Source organism: Geotrypetes seraphini, chromosome 10 (genome assembly GCF_902459505.1).
Source record: "Geotrypetes seraphini chromosome 10, aGeoSer1.1, whole genome shotgun sequence".
Lineage (NCBI taxonomy): Eukaryota > Metazoa > Chordata > Amphibia > Gymnophiona > Dermophiidae > Geotrypetes > Geotrypetes seraphini.
Genome location: NC_047093.1, coordinates 77,100,947 through 77,121,454, shown reverse-complemented (window position 1 = coordinate 77,121,454; position 20,508 = coordinate 77,100,947). Strand labels below are relative to the sequence as shown.

The window sequence follows — 20,508 nt, the reverse complement described above, 5'->3', positions numbered from 1 at the left end:
AAAACCCCCCTCCAACAGCAGCGCGAACACTAACCAATAAAGTGGGGGAGCTCTTTAAAAATTACTTTTTCCCCCACGCGCTTCTGTCTTGCGCCAAATTGTCGGCGCCGGATTGTCGGCGCGCTGGCGTCTTGCACGCCACTGACTATGAACCCTCTATCTATCTATCAGATTTGTCTAAAACCTGCCTCTAATGAATCCATGTTGCCTTGGGTCCTGTAATCCACAGGATTCCAGAAATATCACTATTCTCTGTTTTAAAAGCATTTCTATTAATTTACTTGCCACAGAAGTCAGACTTACTAGCCTGTAGTTCCCTACTTCTTCCTTACTTCCACCTTTGTGGAGAGGGACCACAGCCGCCCTGCTCCAGTTCTCCAGTACAATGAAATGAAAATGTACAGAGAATAGGAAAAAAAAACCCCATCAGTAAAATGATGATAAAGTAGTTGATGGTCTCTTGTAGACTAACCAATTTTTTGAAGCATGAACACTTGAGGACAAGCGTCCACTTTATTAGACTAACATGGGGGTCCTTATACTAAGGCATGCTAGCCGTTTTAGCGCACGCTAAATATTAGAATATAATGGACACGTTAGCGTTTAGCATGTGCTAAAACGGCTAGCATGCCTTAGTAAAAGGACCCCATGGCTACCTCACTAGGGTGTGTCAATTTTTAGGGGCAGAATTTTATTTTTTTAAACTTTACAAACTACTAGTGACCAAATCTACCTTCAGAAAAAGCTTAAAGTGAGTCTTACCTACATCAATTCGCAGTTGAAATATGTAGAATTTATGTAATATTTATTTGAATGTACAAATAGTCTGAACTACATCTTTGTCTTTAAAATGTCATTTATGCAGTTAATTTAATGTTATTTAACAAAATCCAGCAAAGAAGCCATATCTTGTTTGCTTCTGTTATGGCTCATGAGCTTCCTTTTGACCATCTGATCTCTAATATAATGTTCCCTCCTTTCCTTAGTGTACACATGACCAGCAGCCTCAATTGTCATTTTTATACACCTTTCTATGTACTAGGTGTGTATGGACAGTCTGCAACCACCATGGGCTTGCTCAAAAATGTCTTGATCTCTGCTGTTGTCATGGTATAGGTAGAAGGAGACTCATACTGTGGAGCTCCAGTCAAGTGATTTGGTGAGTGTAGTTGCCTTAGTTTTGAAGGATGGTGTTTTCCTGGGTCTTACCCTGCTGTCTCCGAGCTGTGTCTTATCTCCTTCACTTCTGATCTTCAATATCTTCTCCACTGCATCTCTTCTCTCCAAGTTCTTCTTCACTTCACAACATAGCTTGCAGAACAGACTTGCTGTCACCTTCTCCGTGATAGGCAAAACTATCTTCCTTACCTCTTCACACTGTTCTTTCTGCATTTGAAGCTGGAAGATGAGATGCCTAGGACCTTGTATTCAATTGCTATTTATTGAACCAGTGTACCACTTAAACCCCAAGTTTCAAGTTTATTTCAAATTTGACTAATCGCTTATTTAAAATTCTAAGTGATGTACAAAAATAAAATTACAATTTGGGGGGAATAATACATTTAGCAACGACAAAACGCACAAGACATACACAGAACTCTACAATCATTCTTAACTTTTTCTGATTCTTTCATTTCAGATTAGGCTTGGAAATCCATATTATCATGAAGCTTAGAGCTGTTGTGAACCATCTGCTATGTGACAGAGCCAGATCCTTTGGCAAGACATCTGTTCTAATGGTACAGTATTTACATTTCTATAGCCATAGCTTTGATCTGTGCTTAAGTCTTTGATCACTTCATCGCTGAGCTGAGTAAGATCAGGGCCAACAGTGATCTTAATGAAATCAAGATTTATTTCCAGTTCAGTAGCAGAATCCAACATTTGTCCAATGGGACCTGACCATCTGTTATTGCTTAATATCTTGCTATTTAAAGCAGTCACCAGAGGCCTGATTGGTAGTACACCTGTGTGCAGGTTACAGCCAATCCTCACCGGCTTCTTTTGTAGCTTCTCTTCAACATAATGCATCACTTCTCCCAACCAGTGTTTATATTACAGGAATCAGCTCCAATAGCTTAAAGAGTTTTATCTACTCCCCTTCTCTCATCCATGCAACCAAATTTGTCTACTCCCCTTCTGTCATCCATGCAATCAGATTATCAGCAATTATTTCTGCATGAGTTTTCTCTTTAGTTGCTTTTGCAGGAACAAAATGCCACAGATATTTGCTTCCTGGCTCTTGTGTAATGTTTCTTTTACACCATACTTAGATACAATTTGTCATTATCTTTACCTTTAACCTAACCCTGGTATCATCACAACGACCATCAAAGAAAAAACAACTGATGTCCTTCTGCTGCAGTTCTTCCTGAAACTGTACATCCAATTTTATCTTGGGATCAATCTGCAAAACAGTATCCAAATGAGTGATGAGTCCTACATCAATCCAGACAGCAGTAGCAATCTCTCTCAGTCCAAATGAGAGCTAGGAACTGAGAAGAGAAGGAAAGTTGATAGCTGAAAATTAAAAAGAAGGGGAGAGGGGGTGAAATTTGGATTGAAATAAAAAAAAAAAAAGGGAGGAAAGAGCTGAAAGAGAAAATCAATATTTTAGAGACAGGTATAGTGAGAGAATGGAACAAGAGAGAAAAGAAAAATGGACAGCAGACACTGGAAAGAGAATTAGCAGAAGACAGACAAGAAAGCAGAAAAGAGAAACTGGAACCAAGATGATGGAAAAACATGTCCAGACAACAAAGGTATAAAAAGTGTTTTATTTTGAGTTTATTAAGTAGAATGTTAGCTTTTGGATATGTGCATCATAGATGGTTTTATATTGTATCAAGGTAGAGCCAGATAGCTGATTTTTTGGGGGGGTAGGCTTGATATTGGGTTTCCTATGACAGCATTGTGCTATTTGAATCAGTTTTTCTGCACAAGTTTTTCTTGGTTTGTTTTTATTTGAAAAATCATAAATAAAAATAATTTTAAATTTTAAAAATAAATTTTAAAAAATTATTGTCAGAGGGACTAAATGGGGCAGGGTTGAGTGGGAAGGGATGGGGCCCCCACTGAACTGGTCTGTACAGGGCCCTGCAAATGCTAAGACTGGCCCTGTCTGATAAGGTCCAACATTCCCAACTTTCTCTCTTTGACCTTTTATAAAGGCTAACTCAATAACAGGAATCTTCCCTCTGCTGCAATCACAAAGAATATGCATTCCACTGACACATGCAGAATTGCATCCCACATCAGTATAACTCTTTATTTCATACTTGCAGGTATGAAAGTATGTTTGTCAGTGTGTCAGGCTTCTCCTTAAATCTGTCTTTCTCCTTAAATCTGTCTTTCTCCTCAAGTTTTGCTCTGCCCATAGAAAATTTGCTAGCTTGTTCCCTCATGGATTTCAACTTTGCTTTAATCCATAACAGGACCACTGAATTTGGATTTGCTTTGTACTACCGTGCAAGTAATCCAGTTAAGTCATTGACCAGGTCATCAGTGCTATAATTTTGTCTGTCTTGATCACTGATGTCTCATATCTAATGAGATCCCTGACAGTTGGTAGGTCAGCTACAGATAGTTCTCAGCTTGATTTCACCAAATGATGTAAATAAATTCAAACTTACAGTTTTGTTTTTCTTTTGGACATTTTCAATATTAGATTATCACTATGACAATGCTATGTCGAAAACCTGTGTTTGAGGAAATTAAACGAATGTGTTAGTGTCAATATGGGTAAATAAGTAAGATAAATTGATAATTAAGGCAGAAAAGGCATTAATATACATGCAAATGCATAAAAACTATTATCAGAGCACATAAACATATTCAGTAATTTGTATATTTTGCATATTTTCCTAGATATTCCAGGTAAGTAAATAGCATATTATCCACGGACAAGCAAGCAGCATATTTTCACATGTGGGTGACATCATCCATGGAGCTCCAGTACGGACAGTTTTAAGAATGCATTGCCACTTTAAATTTTTTAGAAAGTTTGCGATTGCCCGCACCACGTATGCGCAAGTGCCTTCCTGCCCGACATATGCTCGCAGTACCTCAGTCCTTTGTTTTTCATGGAACAAACCTGTCATGTTTTTTTTGAACTTCGTTCATGTTTGCTCCTTGCCTTCCTGCTTCATGAACTGTTAGACAGTTTTTTTTATATTTCTTTCTATTGTTTTAAAATAAATTAATAAATAAATGAAAAAAGGGGAGAGAGAATTTTTTCTCACCTTTTTTCCTTATGGGCTTTGCCCTTCGAGATGTTCGTGTTTTTTCTTCAGCCATTGAGTTTAATTTGGCTGACACGGTCTTCCCGTTCATGTCTAGGCCATTAACGGGCTTCAAAAAGTGCTGCAGGTGCCAAAGGCTGATTTCTATCACCGACCCGCATAGTTGGTGCTTGCAGTGCCTTGGCCATGAACACAGGGTTAAGTCCTATGCTTGGTGTTCTACTTTGCAGAAGCGCTCCATTAAAAGCCATAAGCTTCAACAACAAAAAAATTGTTCAGTACTGTCATGGACATCGACAAGACCTCACAACCATCGATGTTGAAGACAGCATCAGTATCGGGTGATCTTGCCCCATCAGGTAAGCTAGCTAAGAAGCTGTCAGCTGCCCAAACGGTGTCGCAGGTCACTATTCCATCGAGTCCCTTGATGCTGACCAAACAGCGACTTTCCCTCTTGCGGCTTGCCTCTCCTTTGAGGCTATGTTCTCTGGATCTAAAAGAAGCTTATACGCACATTTCAATTCATCCTGCCCACAGGAAATTCCTCAGATTTCAGGTAGCCCAGCAACACTTTCAATATAAGGTTCTGCCATTCGGCCTCGCATCCTCACCCAGAGTGTTCACCAAGTGTCTGGTAGTAGTTTCTACAGCTCTGCGGGCTCAAGGTCTTCAAGTTTTTCCTTATCTTGACGATTGGCTCATCAAGGATGCCACTCCTCAAAGGGTGCTGGCAGCAACATGATCGACAATTCTCTTGCTTCAACAGTTGGGGTTCGAAGTCAATTTTTCCAAATCTCAACTTCAACCCTCTCAAACTCTGCAATTCATTGGAGCTCTCCTCGACACCATTCATCTCAGAGCATTACTTCCTCAGCAAAAACAGGAAAATTTGATTCAGCTTTGCACTCAGATTTATCACCTTCCATCAATCTCAGCCAGACAGATGATGGTGCTTCTGGGCCACATGGCCTCCACAGTTCACATTACTCTCTTTGCGAGATTTCATCTCAAGACACCTCAATGGTCTCAAGTCCTTGATCCACTCTCTCAGCAGATTGCAGTCACATCTTCATTTTGTTAATCTCTGCAGTGGTGGATGAACTCTTACAATCTTTCAAAGGGTTGTTGTTTCACACCCCTCTACATCAAAAACTCCTGACCACACACTCATCAAACTATGGTTGGGAAGCTCATCTAGACGGTCTTCACACACAAAGTCACTGGTCTGCTCAAGAGCAGACTCTTCATATCAATCTCTTGGAGCTCAGGGTTATACACAATGTTTTCAAGACTTTTCAACACATTGTAGCCGATCATGTCTTCCTAGTTTGTATGAACAATCAGGTGGCAATGTATTATATAAACAAGCAAAGAGGAACAGGTTCTCTCCTTCTTTGTCAAGAAGCTCAACAGATTTGGCACTGGGCAATTACTTGCAATATATTTCTCAAAGCGATTTACATTCAAGGAGAAAAGAATTCTCTCACAGACAAGCTCAGCAGGTTTCTCCAGCCACATGAATGGACGCTCAACTTAACAGTCTTGCATCGGATATTCTCGCTCTGGGAGATTTCTCAGATAGACCTGTTTGCATCTCCTCTCAATCACAAACTGCCTCAATTTTGCTCCAGACAGTACTCCCCCACCTTCTGGAAGCAGATGCTTTCCTCCTGGATTGGACGCACAAGTTCTTATATGCATTTCCACCAATTCCTGTCATCCTCAAGATGCTAGTCAAGCTCAAATGAGACTCAGCCACAATGATTCTCATTGGTGGCCAATACTAAGAACATAAGAACATAAGCAATGCCTCTGCTGGGTCAGACCTGAGATCCATCGTGCCCAGCAGTCCGCTCACGTGGCAGCCCAACAGGTCCAGGACCTGTTCAGTAATCCTCTATCTATACTCCTCTATCCCCTTTTCCAGCAGGAAATTGTCCAATCCTTTCTTGAACCCCAGTACTGTACTCTGCCCTATTACGCCCTCTGGAAGCGCATTCCAGGTGTCCACCACACGTTGGGTAAAGAAGAACTTCTTAGCATTCGTTTTGAATCTGTCCCCTTTCAACTTTTCCGAATGCCCTCTTGTTCTTTTATTTTTCAAAAGTTTGAAGAATCTGTCCCTCACTACTCTCTCTATGCCCTTCATTATCTTGTAAGTCTCTATCATATCCCCTCTAAGTCTCCTCTTCTCCAGGGAAAAGAGTCCCAGTTTTCCCAATCTCTCAGCGTATGAAAGGTTTTCCAAACCTTTTATCAGGCGTGTCGCTCTCCTCTGAACCCTCTCGAGTATCGCCATATCCTTCTTAAGGTACGGCGACCAATATTGGATGCAGTACTCCAGATGCGGACGCACCATCACCCGATACAACGGCAGGATAACTTCTTTTTTCTGGTTGTAATACCCTTCTTGATTATGCTTAGCATTCTGTTTGCCTTCTTAGCGGCCGCTGTGCACTGTGCCATCGGCTTCATTGTCATGTCCACCATTACCCCCAAGTCCCTTTCTTGGGTAATCTCATTCAATAACATCCCTCCCATTGTATAGTTGTACCTTTGGTTTCTGTTTCCCACATGTAATACTTTACATTTCTCAACGTTGAACTTCATCTGCCATCTCATCGCCCATTCCCCTAGTTTGTTCAAGTCCCTTTGCAATTCTTCACAGTCCTCTTTAGTCCGAGCTCCACTAAATAGTTTGGTGTCGTCCGCAAATTTTATTATCTCATACTTCGTCCCTGTTTCTAGATCATTTATGAATATATTAAATAGCAGTGGCCCGAGCACTGATCCCTGTGGGATCTCACTCGTGACCCTCCTCCAGTCTGAGTAGTGGCCCTTCACTCCTACCCTCTGTTTCCTACCTGCCAACCAGTTTCTGATCCATCTATGTATGTCTCCTTCTACCCCATGGTTCTTCAGTTTCCGGAGTAGGCGTTCATGGGGCACTTTGTCAAAGGCTTTTTGCAAATCTAGATATATGATGTCTATGGAGTCTCCTTTGTTCATCAGTTTGTTAATTCCTTCGAAGAAGTGCAATAAGTTCGTTAGGCACAATCTCCCCTTGCAGAAACCATGTTGGCTGGTTATCAGAAGTTTGTTTCTTTCAAAATGTTCATCGATGTTTTCTTTTATCGGTGCTTCCGCCATTTTCCCCAGAACCAAGGTCAGACTGTAGTTTCACGGGTCACCTCTTGATCCCTTTTTAAAGATGGGCATAACGTTGGCTATCTTCTAGTCCTCCGAGATCATGCCTGTTTTCAGGGATAGATTGCAAATTTGCTGCAGTAGTTCCGCTATCTCCTCCTTTAATTTCTTCAAAACTCTTGGATGGATTCTGTCCGGACCTGGGGATTTGTCAGTTTTTAGTTTTTCTATCTGCCTGCGTACATCTTCAAGGCTCACTTCCATGGATGTTAATTTTTCTGCTTGATTTCCATTGAAGAATTGCTCAGGTTCCAGTATGTTGGATGTGTCTTCATTTGTAAATACAGACGAAAAGAACATGTTAAGTCTTTCTGCCACTTCTTTCTCCTCCTTCACCACTCCCTTCCTGTCTCTATCATCCAGCGGTCCCACCTCCTCCCTAGCTGGTTGCTTCCCTTTAACATATCTAAAGAACGGTTTGAAATTTCGTGCTTCCCTGGCTAGCCTCTCTTCATACTCTCTTTTGGCTTTTCGAACCACACAGTGACATTCTTTTTGATACTTCCTGTGCTCTTTCCAGTTCCCCTCAGTTTTGTCCTTTTTCCATTTCCTGAATGAATTTTTCTTATTGCCTATCGCTTCCTTCACTATTTTAGTTATCCACGCCGGGTCTTTTGTTCAACTCTTTTTGCACCCCTTTCTGAATCTGGGGATATATAGATTTTGTGCCTCGCTCACCATGTTCTTGAGAAAAGACCAGGCATGTTCTACTGTTTGCCAGTTTTTGGAAGTGTTCCTAAGTTTCTTCCTTTCCATTTCCCTCATTGTTTCGTAGTTTCCTTTCCTGAAGTTTAAAGTTGTTGCTATGGTTCTCTTTCCTTTCGGTATTCCTACCTCAGCCTTGAACTTGATCATGTTATGATTGCTGTTTCCCAATGGTCCCACTACCTCTACTTCCTTTGCAGGTCTCCTTAATCCATTTAGGATTAGATCCAGAGTGGCATTTCCTCTCATTGGTTCTCTAACAAGCTGCTCCATGAAACAATCTTGTATAGCCTCCAGGAATTCTGTTTCCCTAGCGCATTTTGAGCTTCCAAGACTCCAGTCTATTCCGGGGTAGTTGATGTCTCCCATAATAACAATGTTACTGCTTTTACATTCTCGCTTCATCTCGGCTTCCATTTCTTCATCGCTATCTCCGGTTTGCCCGGGTGGACGATAGTATAGGCCCATCTTTATTTCAGGCCCTTTCCTTCCCGGTATTCCAGCTTGTTGGTCATCTCTGCTGTGTCCATTTTTGTCGATTGTATGCTTTGTTTTATGTATAGGGCTATTCCACCTCCTTTCTGTCCTGACCTGTCCTGGCAATAGAGCTTGTACCCCAGCAGTGCTGTATCCCATTTGTTTTCTTCATTCCACCACGTTTCAGAGACTCCAATGATGTCTATGTCCTCTGCATTGGCCATGGTTTCTAATTCCCCCATTTTGTTTCTTAGGCTCCTTGCATTAGTATATATGCAATTTAGATCCTGGTATTTTCTTGTCTTCGTTTCCTTTCCCTGTGCTTCGGTCTTAAGTTTCTTATCTTTTGTTACAATCCTTCTAACCTCCTCTTCTGGGTTAGTCGACTCCTGTAATTTGTCCATTGTTTCTTCCCAGCCTTTTTTCCCCTTGGTATCTTCACGGGATACCTTCTTCTGAATCGTCGACGCTTGGTCGACTGTCGGCTTTCCCCTTCTTCTTAGTTTAAAGCCTGTTCTATTCCTCTCCTGACGTTGTTTGTTAGAAGCCTTGTTCCCGTCGTACTCAGATGCAGTCCATCTCTCCTGTAGAGCTTTCTCTTACCCCAGAATGTTGTCCAGTTCCTCACGAAGTGGAACCCTTCATCCTCACACCATCTCCTCATCCATGTATTTATTGATTGTAGTTCCTCCTGCCTTTTCACATCTGCCCTGGTTCTCCCTTCTACTTCAGCTTACTGTCAAGAATCCAGTACCCCTGCAATTTTTCTCATGCAGAGTCAAGGATCTCTTCTCCATCCCAATCTTCAGTCTTTGCATCTCACAGCTCGTTACCTTTTGGGATAACAATGGCTGACAGTCATCTTTCCGATCCTGTCATCCTTATCTTAGAAACATCAAGAAAACTGTCTACACAGAAGTGCTATCAACAGAAATGGACACGGTTTTCCACTTGGTGTACTCTTCATCATCATGATGCTGCTTCCACCTCTATACCTTCAGTACCAGATTACCTTCTACATTTATCCAACTCAGGCCTTAAATCCACTTCTATTAGAATTCATCTCAGTGCTATTAGAATTCATCTCAGTGTTATCAATGTTTTCCACAGACCAGCTGAGGGTAAATATCTCACTGTTCATCCTCTCATAGATTTATGAAGGGATTTTCAATGTCATGCCACCTCTCAATCCACCTCCAGTGGTTTGGGATCTTAATGTAGTTCTTGCTAAACTTATGAAGCCTCCTTTTGAACCAATGTCTTCGGCTCATCTTAAATATCTTACTTGGAAAGTGGTTTTTCTCATCTCCCTTACATCTGCTCATTGAGTGAGTAAGCTTCAAGCGTTGCTAGTGGACCCACCTTTTATAGTGTTCCACCATGACAAAGTAGTACTTCGTACACATCCAAAGTTTCTTCCAAAATTTCATTTTAATCAGTCTATTGTGCAACTGGTGCTTTTCCAAACCCTCACTTTCATCCTGGAGAAGTGGCTCTTCACACATTGGACTGCAAATGAGCCTTGGCTTACTACTTGCTAAGGACTCAGTTGCATAGAACATCTCCTCAATTGTTCATCTCTTTTGATCCTAACAAATTGGGCCAACTGATATCTAAAAGAACTATTTCTTCGCGGTTGCAGCTTGTATAACCTTCTGTTATGCTCAGGCTGGGCTGCAACTGGAGAGTTATGTCAAAGCGCACAAAGTCTGAGCTATGACAGCTTCAGTTGCTTTTCTTCATTCCACTCTTATTGATGAGATCTGTAAAACTGCTACTTGGTCCTCCGTTCATACATTCACATATCACTACTGTCTGGAATCTTTTTCCAGACAGGATGGTCACTTTGGCCAAGCAGGTTTGCAAAATTTATTTTCTTAATGGCCAACACTCCCTCCATCCCATTCTAGTAAGCTAGGGAGTCCCACATATAAGAATATGCTGCCTGCTTGTCCTGGGATAAAGCACAGTTACTTACCGTAACAGGTGTTATCCAGGGACAGCAGGCAGATATTCTCACAACCCACCCACCTCCCCTGGTTGGCTTCGTAGCTTGCTTACGGAACTGAGGTACCGTGAGCCTATGTCGGGTGGGAAGGCACTCGCACATGTGCGGTGTGGGCGATCGCAAACTTTCTATAAAATTTAAAGTGGCGATGCATTCTTAAAGCTGTCCGTACCAGTACTCCATGGATGACATTTCTTTAATGTGAGAATATCTGCCTGCTGTCCCTGGAATAACACGTTACGATAAGTAACTGTGCTTTATACAACATTTAAAACTAGTTGTTGATTTTCCACATGAAATTGTACCATTTCTTTCACTAGTGCTTTTTTAAATTTATCAACACACTATCTCAGTGATATAACAAAGATAGGACAGTTCTGATTTAATATATGGGATGTCAGATTGACCTTTTAAGTATACTAACTCATCGGGTCTGTCAATTCTTCATTCATCCCTATTTACTAGAGTCTTCATCTTGATCTTATTATCTTGTTTCATTTGCAAAATTACTTATAAATAATTTAAATACTTTAAATAACTTAGCTTTTGAAGTAGTATTATTTCATTATTCAATTATATTTCTCCAGCACTTTAGTAATTCTCCCCTTTGCCAACGCGTTTCGCATTTCTTTATCAAGGCTGGGGGTACTTAATGAGACTACATCGCTGTCCACTATGCCACCGGCATAAAGAATTGCAAAACGCGTTGGCAAAGGGGAGAATTACTGAAGTGCTGGAGAAATATAATTGAATAATAAAATAATACTACTTCAAAAGCTAAGTTATTTAAAGTATTTAAATTATTTATAAGTAATTTTGCAAATGAAACAAGATAATAAGATCAAGATGAAGACTCTAGTAAATAGGGATGAATGAAGAATTGACAGACCCGATGAGTTAGTATACTTAAAAGGTCAATCTGACATCCCATATATTAAATCAGAACTGTCCCATCTTTGTTATATCACTGAGATAGTGTACTGATCTTTTTTGAACTTATTAAAATCACTAATTTAAAAAAATTATGACATCTCTAATATTGATGCACCAGAAATCAACTAAATAGGCATAGATTCAATTTAACCAATAAAGCCAATAAGCAATGAATCCTTTTAAGTTTCAAGTTTCAAGTTTTATTAGGATTTTATATACTGCCTATCAAGGTTATCTAAGCGGTTTTACAATCAGGTACAATCATTTTCCCTATCTGTCCCGGTGGGCTCACAATCTATCTAACGTACCTGGGGCTATGGAGGATTAAGTGACTTGCCCAGTAATTAAAGCTCCAAAAATATATAACAATTTATTATCAAACAGGCCTCAAAGCTTCAGAGGAGACCCAAATGTTCATGAGGAAACACTTCAACTAAGATTCGTCTGCATCTATTGGATTTCTGATTTTCTCCTGACACAGTGACTTGTAAAACAAGATCCCTTGTCAAAAAGAAATATTAGATAACCTTGGCTACAGATGTCTGGTGTAAGTAGTAAGTGGATTGTGTTTTGAAATTTACTACTGTGGATTGCAAACATCACCTGATATGTGGATATTTCCACAGAAGAAATTTGCCCATGAAGAGATACTCAGATAAGTGGGGTTTACCCTTCTTTTGGAGTTTGATTTTTTTTTTGCTCTTGATTTTTTTTTTTTATATATATTTTTTGCCTACTGATCTTAAGATTGTATATTGAGTACCATTTTTTTGAAATGGGAATTTTTTCTCTCTCAGTGTTGTGAGGGTTTTTTTTTTTTTGTATGAGTCTTTTCTTCCCATTTCTTTCTCTGGTCTGGGCTGATGAGAATATCTGGGACTCCTGGTCAAGGTATTTCCTCTTGAACATTTGGATCCCCTCTGGAGCTTTGAGGCCCGTTTCATAATAAATTATTATATATTCTTGGAGCTTTGATCACTGGGCATAAAGTATTACAAGGATTCATTGTTTATGGGATATTTCTCAAATTGACACATCCACAGTGTTCCCTCTAAGCGGGCGGGTGTTGTGAGCAAACTTTTTTCACTGTGAGCTAAAAATATCGGGCGCCAGCAAGTTATGAGCCAAATAAATATGTTGCTTTCTACCACAGAACTTCCTTACGTTTGTATGGAATCTATCCCCTTTCAACTTTAGAGAGTGCCCTCTCGTTCTCCCTGCCTTAGCTACTAAGTCTATTCCCTTCAGTATCTTGAATGTTTCTATCATGTCCCCTCTCAATCTCCTCTGCTCAAGGGAGAAGAGGCCCAGTTTCTCTAATCTTTCGCTGTACGGCAACTCCTCCAGCCCCTTAACCATTTTAGTTGCTCTTCTCTGGATCCTTTCGAGTAGTACCGTGTCCTTCTTAAAGTACCAGTGCTGGACGCAGTACTCCAGGTGAGGGCATACCATGGCCCGGTACAGCAGCATGATAACCTTCTCTGTCTCTTCAGTCCAGCATCTGCCCCTTCCATTCACTGTCTGTCTTTCCCTGCCATCTCTCCTCCTGCCCCCCCCCACCCCCCAATTTGGTCTAGCATCCATCATCTTCCTTCTGTTCCCCTCATGGTCTGGCATCTCTATCCTTCCCTCCCCCCTGTGGTTTTTAGCATATCTCTCTTCTCATTTCCTCCACTCAGATCTGATCATTCTCTGCTCTCTCTTCCCTTTTCTTCTCTGGTCTTCCTTCTCTATTTTCTGCCTCCATCTAAATTAAATTCTTTCTTACTATTTAGTCCCGTTTCCCTCTTTTCACTGTGTCTACACACAGCTTGTCACCCCTTTCCCTCACCCCTCCATTATCTTACTATTTTCTTCCCCCTTTATTTATCTCCTCCTTCCATCCAGTATGTGTTCTTTCCCCACTTCCATTCAGCATCTGCTCTCCCTTCTCAACTGACATCCATCTGCCTTCTGCTCTCTCTCCCTTCTTCTCACTTCCATCATCTGTCCCCTTCTCTCTCTCTCTCATCTCCTCCATTCCATCCTCTGCCCCTTCTCTCTCTCTCTCTCTCTCCCCCCCCCCCCAACTTCCATCATCTGCCCCCCTTCCCCTCACCTTTGTGGGTCACTTTCTTTCCCCTGAGGGTGGCTCATGTCACAGGGGAAGCTTTGGCCGAGCAGAACCGCTTGATTGACAGTGGAACTTACTTGATTGATGTCGATGCTGGGGCCCGTTGCCGTTTGAAGGAAAAAAAAAAAGGTGGAAAAAAGGAACCTGTAAAGGCGAGAGGAAGGGAAACCTCCAGGACAGCTGCTTTTTGCCCTCCTTCAGCGGCCCAAGAGTTCAGACCAGCAGCGGCAGCTCTGTATGCTTTTAACTTCGGCACAGAGCTGCCCCTAATCAATAGTTTAGCGCGGTTTCATGAGGCAGCCTCGGGGCCTTTGATAGCCGGCCCGCTTCGATGATGCGATGTGGGCCGGCCTAGCAAAGGCCCCGAGGCTGCCTTATGAAACCGCGCTAAACTATTGATTAGGGGCAGCTCTGTGCCGAAGTTAAAAGCATACAGAGCTGCCGCTGCTGGTCTGGAGGTGCGGAGACAAGGCAGGAGGCAAACGCGGTGGAAGGCAGGAGTCCCGGCGAAGGCAGGAGTCCCGGCACAGCGACTGCAACAGGAAGTTGCAAGTCAGCTGACGCCGGCCTTTCGTTGCGGCGGGGACCGAATCCTTCGCGGACCGGCAAGATTTTGTTTGCGGACCGGCGGTTGAAGAACTGTGCTCTATACTGTGTGCGCTGTGACGAGAAACTTGTGCGCTGCGAGGTAATATTTTGTGCGCCAGCACACCCCAGCGCAGCTTAGCGGGAACACTGCCTACCACCCCACTGGAAAGTTTCATCATTGCTGACAAAACAGTCCTCTTCAAATATGACCATTATGCACACCTCAAAAGTGTTGCTTTTTTTTTTCCAGTCTTGCATCTAATTCTCTCCTTTTGTGTTCTAGAATGTGAGCTTCAGCTGTCTCAAAAGTAAAGATGAGGAATGAAGTCTCTTGACACTAAGGATGTTGGGAAAGACAAAGAAACATGCACATCAGTCCCAGACCATTGTGACTGAAACTGCCTGGAGAAAGAAAAACAGCCAAAAATTGTATGACAGTTTAAAAATAATAAATATGAAATACAGAAATAATGTTTTATTATCTGTCAAATTGTGGGGAAAAAGTCTGTGAACCCTAGGTATAATAATGAGCATTACAGGTTCTTACCACGATACCCTTATTTTATTGAAACCACTCTTTATATGCAATAAAAAGGGTACAAATCAGTGGTCTCAAACTTGCGGTCCGGGGGCCACATGCGGCCCGCCAGGTACTATTTTGAGGCCCTCGGTATGTTTATCATAATCACAAAAGTAAAATAAAAGTTTCTTGATCATATGTTTCTTTAGCTATAAATTACAATATTATTATGAAGACTTAGCCAAAAGGAAAGATTTATAAACTATAAAGAGTTTTACCTCATGCAAAATTGTCATTTCTTTAAGAAGATATTAACTATTTTTTTCTGATGCTCTCCAAGTATCTACAAATCCAAAATGTGGCCCTGCAAAGGGTTTGAGTTTGAGACCACTGGTATAAATCAAGCAGTTCTGCGTTTCTTCAGACACAATAACATACATGGTAGGACCAATAAACTAATTCAGGATCAGTGTGTGAAATAGTAAGTGAACATATAATTTCCTTAGACAATTAATTGGGTAACTAGAACTGGGTGTCTAAAATTAAAGGATAACAAGCAAACCATCATGGAAAGTAAATCTGAAAGACTGCACTTTTTGCAGGGAGGGAGGGACAATCATGCTCCTTCCCTCTAGTGAAATGCTACACAAAACAAGCAAATTTCTTTAACTTAGACATCCTTGGGAGTAGGTAAAACTCCTGATATTGATGCCAGTGAACACACTCGTAAATGTGCATTCCCTTTCTGAAACTAGAAATTCAATTGCATCTTTTCATCTGCCCAAAATCCACCCACCCTTCATGCCCCCTTGCCATATACATCATGGATTCATGTTTTGGACATACATATTCTGGCTTTCCAAACAGAAAATACAGTCCAACATTCAAGCAAAAATAGTTCCACTTATCTAACATTAAAATATATTGGATTTTGACTTTGTATCCAACCATCACTGACGTGATTTCATGTTTTGAGCCTTAGAGCTCTGCCTCAGGGACAAATCTTTCTCCCACAGTTATTTCCTCATTACAACTGCTGTTGCCTGTATACCTTTGTGAAATACCTTGAGAGTTTAACCAGTCAATTTTCAATAAAACATCTTGGGAATAATTGGAAGTGTCTAATCTAGATGTTTCATAGTATTCCTATGCTCAGCAATAATATATACATACTAGTCTTATAGCCTGTTACATTAACGGGTGCTAGAATATATGTGTGTGTGTCTGTCTTTATTTCTCTCTCTCTCTCTCCTTAGCCTGTTTCTGTATTTCTGTCTTTCTTTTTCCTCGGCTGTCCACCACCATCCCTTGCCTGCTCCCCCTGTCCATTCTCCCTTCCTTTTACCTCCCCTGGGTCCACCACCACCCCTTCACTGCTTCCCTTATTTACCAAGCCTGAAACATCTGTATCCTGCTACCTGTTACCTTTTTTTTCTCTCTCTCTCAGTCCTACCTTCCAGGGTCACTTCTTTGCCAGCTTTCTTCAGCGCTTGCACAGTTTGAGAGCCAACTAAATGGCTTTTTTTTTTTTTTCTTGTCTGATGGGGGGAGCGGAGCAAAGTTGAGAAACCTGAGAAGAGCTGGAGCACAAACAGCAGAGTAAATAAGCCACTTAAAAGGGAAGTCACAGGGACCTGGAAGAGAAATCCACCTCACCTGTATCAGATTCGGCAGTGCCAGCAACTGGTTTGCCCCCAGAGCTTTCTCTTCTCTTCACTTCTTTTCCTTTCCTGCTCTTGGACAAACGCCATCTAGTGCTCGGGGGGATAAGACATTCCTGAATGAATGTGGAGGACAAACGCCATCTAGTGTATCTTTAAGATGCACTGTGAACCGAAGCACCGAATAGCTGAAAGAGCAGGCTGAGGGATTGTGCGAGGAGGTTCCGGCGAAGCAGCTGCTCTCCGTCCTGGCCCGGCGTCTGCCCTCCACCGACAGCCACCTTGCCTCAAAGCCCTCCTCCCGGCAGCCGCCACTCCACCCGTCCTGGAGTCCTGGTGACGTAGTAAGAGCGCATGCGCACTCTTGCCGGCACAGCATGACAGAACAGGGATCAGGGAAGCACGCAGTGAGAGTGCCCAAGCGCGCTTAGCATTTTATTATTATAGATATATACTCTAGAGAGAGAGAGGGGGATGGGGTGTCTCCCATTCAGGTACTATTTATTTAATTTGTTTTCTATTCCGTCCTCTCCAAAGAGCCCAGGACAGCTTACAGGTCAACATACACAATACAGTACTCTCCCGATATTCACGGGGGTTCCATTCCAGGAACCCCCGCGAATCTTGAAAAACCGCGAATGCGGTTTTTCGTGGGAGAGATGGCAGGGGAGAGCAGCTGTTGCGCTGGCGAGTGAAGGAAATCACTCGCTGTATACTCCGACCGCCTCTTTCTGCACTAAAGTCGGGCCTTACCAATCAGGAGCTCCTTGCCACAGGATATATGGATCCAGGACACATTTCTTTGACCTCACTGAAGAGCAGTACATAGGGCACTTCTGCATTGGCAAGGTCAATATTCTTAAGGGGTAGATGTTGGGTTTCCCTAGGGGTCTGTGCCAGGACTGCATCTTTTTAATACATTTATAAATGATCGAGAGATGGGAATAACTAGTGAGGTAATTAAATTTGCTGATGAAACTAAGTTCAAAGCAGTTAAATTGCAAGAGGACTGTGAAATATTGCAAGAGAATCTTGCAAGACTAGGAGACTGGACATCAAAATGGCAGATGATGTTCAATATAAGCAAGTGCAAGTTGATACATGTGGGAAAGAGGAGCCTGAAGTATGGCTACATGATGCAAGATTCAACATCAGGAATCACTGCCCAAGAAAAGGATCTAGGTGTCATCATTCATGATACATTGAAGCTCTATGCTCAGTGTGCAACAGTGGCTAAGAAGGCAAATAGAATGTTAGGAATTATCAGGAAAGGAATGAAAAACAAAAATGAGAATGCTATAATGACTTTGTATTGCTCCATGGTGCAACCACACATCAAATACTGTGGGCAATTCTGGTCAGCACATCACAAAAAAGATATAGCAGAATTAGAAAAGGTACAGAGAAGGGTGACAAAAATGAGAAAGGGGATGGGACGACTTAACTATGAGGAAAGGCTAAAGCGACTAGGGCTCTTCAGCTCTGTAAAGAGATGGCTCAGGGGATATATGATAGATGTCTACTAAATACTGAGTGGAATGAAAAAGCTAGATGTGAGTTGCTGGTTTACTCTTTCTAAAAATACTAGGACTAGGGGGAGCATGTGGAATAGTGGTTAGAGTTACAGCCTCAGCGCCCTGAGGTTGTGGGTTCAAACCTTACACTGCTCCTATGACCCTGGGCAAGTCACTTAATCATCCACTGCCCCTGGTACCTTAGCCCACCGGGACAGATAGGGAAAATGCTTGAAGTACTTGTATATAAACCACTTTGAGTGTGGTTGTAGAACTACAACAAGGCAATATACAAGTCACCCTCTCTTTCCCCAATAAAGCTACTAAGAAATAGATTTAAAACAAACTGGAAAAAATATTTCTTCACTCAACATGTAATTTGATAAAAGCAATTAGCTTAGCAGGGCTTAAAAAAAGTTTGGATAATTTTCTAATAGAAAAGTCCATAAGCCATTCTTGAGATGGACTTGGAAAAATCTACTGCTTATTTCTAGGAAAAGCAGCATAAAATCTGTTTTACTCTTCAGATCTTGCTAGGTTCTTGTGACCTGGATTGGCCACTATTGGAAACAGAATACTGGGCTCGATGGTCCTTCGATCTGTCCCAGTATGGCAGCTCTTATATTTTTGTGGCGCAGGGGTGGGTAATACAATTAGATGCATAAATGATAGAATACTGTAAATCGCATGTGTTCGGCAGTCTAGGTGTGAGCATTTACAACAACTCCATGGCTAATGCAAGTAATTAAACCTAAAAAATATGCACATATGACCTGTTACACTAGAATTCTATAAAGGAAAGTAGTGTCTACTAAAAATAGATACTTGTTTTTAGCATTATCATTTACACGTATAATTTGCACAATTTGTTCAGATGGCTCAAGTTTTATCTGGTATTCCCACATCTGAGCCAAATTTATAATCTATCCATCTGATATTCAGTCCGTGGTGGACAGCAGTTTTATGTCTGCTGTCGGCTGCATTCCCAGAATGTCAATGCTGGGTCTCATCCGGGCATTGGCATTGAATATCCAGTTATATGTATACGTAGGCCACTAAAGCTTATGTGGATAATTGCGCTACTGAGCCCTGAGCCGCATAAGCTGAACCATATATGAATGCAGAGTAATGCATTTGGGGATTAATAATAGGAAGGAACCGTATATGCTGGGAGGAGAGAAGCTGATATGCACGGACGGGGAGAGGGACCTGGGGGTGATAGTGTCCGAAGATCTAAAGGTGAAAAAACAGTGTGACAAGGCAGTGGCTGCTGCCAGAAGGATGCTGGGCTGTATAAAGAGAGGCGTAGTCAGTAGAAGGAAGAAGGTGTTGATGCCCCTGTACAGGTCATTGGTAAGGCCCCACTTGGAGTATTGTGTTCAGTTTTGGAGACCGTATCTGGCGAAGGACGTAAGAAGACTTGAGATGGTCCAGAGGAGGGCGACGAAAACGATAGGAGGCTTGCACCAGAAGACGTATGAGGAGAGACTGGAAGCCCTGAATATGTATACCCTAGAGGAAAGGAGAGACAGGGGAGATATGATTCAGACATTCAAATACTTGAAGGGTATTAACATAGAACAAAATCTTTTTCAGAGAAAGGAAAATGGTAAAACCAGAGGACATAATTTGAGGTTGAGGGGTGGTAGATTCAAAGGCAATGTTAGGAAATTCTACTTTACGGAGAGGGTGGTGGATGCCTGGAATGCGCTCCCGAGAGAGGTGGTGGAGAGTAAAACTGTGACTGAGTTCAAAGAAGCGTGGGATGAACACAAAGGATCTAGAATCAGAAAATAAGATTAAATATTGAACTAAGGCCAGAAAGCGTTCGACAAAGTTCCACATGAAAGACTTCTCAGGAAACTACAAAGCCATGGAATTGAGGGAGATATACAAAGGTGGATAGGCAAATGGCTGGAAAACAGAAAGCAGAGAGTGGGCATAAATGGGAAGTACTCAGACTGGGAGGAAGTGACTAGTGGTGTGCCCCAGGGCTCGGTACTTGGGCCGATCCTATGACCTGGAAGACGGAATATCCAGTGAGATCATTAAGTTTGCAGACGACACAAAGCTATGCCGGGCAATCAGATCGCAGAAGGATATCGAGGAAGTCCAGAGCGACTTGTATCAGTTAGAGAAATGGGCAGAGCAATGGCAGATGAAGTTCAACGTGGAGAAATGCAAAGTAATGCATTTAGGTAATAAGAATAAGGAGCACGAGTATAGAATGTCAGGCGCAACTCTGGGTAAGAGCGAACAAGAAAAGGACCTGGGTGTACTGATAGATAGGACCCTGAAGCCATCGGCACAATGCGCGGCAGCGGCAAAGAAAGCAAACAGAATGTTAGGCATGATAAAGAAAGGAATCACGAGTAGATCGAAGAAAGTCATAATGCCGCTTTATAGAGCAATGGTCAGACCACACTTGGAATACTGTGTCCAACATTGGTCTCCCAACCTAAAGAAAGATATAAAACTACTGGAGAGGGTGCAGAGACGAGCAACGAAGCTAATAAGAGGTATGGAGAACTTGGAATATGA

General features: G+C 42.0%; 1 long non-coding RNA gene across 1 annotated transcript in view; it reads right to left on the bottom strand.

The window, feature by feature from the left end:
• Nucleotides 1-1,835: 1,835 nt before the first annotated feature.
• The window catches only part of LOC117367757, a 70,426-nt gene continuing 51,753 nt past the window's right edge, over nt 1,836-20,508 (bottom strand). The window contains exons 2-4 of the long non-coding RNA XR_004540844.1: nt 14,495-14,609; nt 3,633-3,698; nt 1,836-2,407 (exon numbers count right to left, since the gene is read on the bottom strand). This is a non-coding gene — a long non-coding RNA (uncharacterized LOC117367757). The remainder of the gene's footprint in view (nt 2,408-3,632; nt 3,699-14,494; nt 14,610-20,508) is intronic.